We start from the raw sequence: 2,266 nt of genomic DNA on the forward strand, positions 1-2,266 counted from the left end.
ATGATACAGATACAGAACCGACAAGTGCACAACTTAAAGAGATCATCCAGGAGCAGCAAGCAGAGATTCAAGCCTTGTCCCTTGATTTGGAAAGAGCCAATTGGAACATGACATATTTGGAGCAGAGGAAAAAATAGCTAGAGGATCAGCAAGCGATCATGGAGCTACAAAACATTCGTGAGCATCGCCAAGCTGCACAAAGGAGAAGAGTTGAGCTCACGTCATTGGAGCAAGAGATTAATGAGGATCGAGAGGCCAATCTCGAGAGAGTTAACATGCACTTGGAGAGGCTACCGCACAAGGCTGAAAAGGACCATGCATTACTGAGACACATGGCTTTCCACTACATGGCGTGAAACAAAGTGTGCAAGGCCCGAATCAGGAATTTGAAGGCGAAATTGAGGAAGGCAATCAAGAAGCAAAAGAGGCAAAGGGAGCTCGATCGACTTTAGATATTGGCCGAAGCCTCTTTGGCCCAACATAACACTTGATAAGGAAGTTCCAACCCAAATTTCAAGAAATTTGGGGCATTTTTGGTGTTTTTGGAAATTTTTGTGCAAAAAACAGGATTTTTCTCCCTGTGCGTCGTGCCACTAGCGCGGTGCTTAGGATTGGTAGCTCCAAATCACAAATGGTTTGCATTTTTTGATTCAACATGAAAAATAATGACTACTGGTGCATGGACAAGAATTTTGGGCAAGTTTTGAGTCCCCAGGAGGTCAAAAACACTCAAAAAATGACCTCTCTGCCCCTATTTTGACACACAGGAAGCAGTCTTGGGAGAATGAAGTTTTGGAGGGGAAAATGAGCACCAAATTCAGAAATTTCACTTGTTTTGGAAAGTAGAAAGGCAGGGCTTTCCAACAAGCACACTTGGGAACAATTTGGACTCCAGAAGGTACATCAAAATCACCTCCAAAGTGGCGCAGTGCATATTGCTTTTGGCGCGGCGCACAGGGACCTAAAGGCCAAAATCACTTCCCCTCCGCGACATTTCGATTCGCAGTTTTCTCCAAGTGGACCCACTCATTTACACTATATTTTCTCGGCAACTAAGGCAATTTTTAAAAAGTATTTTCACTAAAGGTGGGCTCCTATCCAAGTGGCAAAGGAAGGCGAGCAGTCACCCAAGCCATTTGTCATTTCTGTAACACTACACCTGTAACTAATGGTTGGCTTTCCATTTCCAGTTTGTAATAATTTGAAAAACTCCCCAATTGTGGGTCATTCTATTTCCCAATGGCATAGTCTATTTATTGTATGCAACACTATTTTCAAAGGGTTGGAATTTCTGGGAAACTGTGGGAGAGACACCCAGTCACTCACTGTACATTTTGACAGAGAATTAATGAAAGATTGCAGCTTTGGTTCATGATATCCCTGTGGCATGAGTTTAGAAAATGTATCTTCTTTATGTTTCATATGTATTTCATTATATTTCATATTTTCATTCATATTCATTTCCAGTGAAAGCTTTCTAAGTAAAAAGGTAGAATTCAGTGTACTGCTCTGCCTTGGGATAGTTTTCACGTTCTATGTTTTCTTCTGTTGAAAAGGATTCATGTATTTATGCCCTTTTCACACTCTTAAACAATCTCTCCACTCCATATTATTTTGAATCTAATTGCTAGACTTTCCGCCTATCTTGCCTCACGAAATAATCTGCATCTTTGAGTTAAATTCTCTGCTCATGCTGTTCCTTGACCCCCACACATCCCAGAAAACTCAGTCATTTTTCAAAATACCTCTTTCATATTTATTTACCTAGCCTAAAATCAGTAGTCATTTTTGAGTCATCTCAGACCCTATTGTTTATTTTCCTGAGTGTGACCCAGAGAGAGCCCTCTTCTGTTCTGGTAGGGCTAGCTACCAGACTGAGCGTGGTTTGTGGTTACCCTGAATTTTTCCTTCCTTCAGCCTAAGGCAAATTTAGGTGCTAACAACGACTCCTCCCTTTTCCACATCTTCTGTGATAGAAGGTAACAATGACTTAATAAACCATTCAACTAGCAGCTGATCAGGAACATACATTTTTACCATTCTATGATGATGTCGCCACTCATTAATATGATCAAATATGTGAGTGGCTGTTGTCTTCTTGAAATTGGTAAGAAGCTATGTTCCTGTTTCGTACCTTATTGGTAACTGAAAATGGGTTAAAAAGGTGGTGGCAAGGGCACCGAAGTTATTGAATGAATCTCTAGGCAATTCGATGTACCATTTTGTTGCCGAACCAGTTAATGTTCGCTGAGAAAGGCGAAGTCTA

The sequence above is a fragment of the Pinus tabuliformis genome, chromosome 7 (assembly GCF_031772625.1).
Source record: "Pinus tabuliformis cultivar Carrire ecotype Pingquan chromosome 7, CPIR1, whole genome shotgun sequence".
NCBI classification, from domain to species: domain Eukaryota; kingdom Viridiplantae; phylum Streptophyta; class Pinopsida; order Pinales; family Pinaceae; genus Pinus; species Pinus tabuliformis.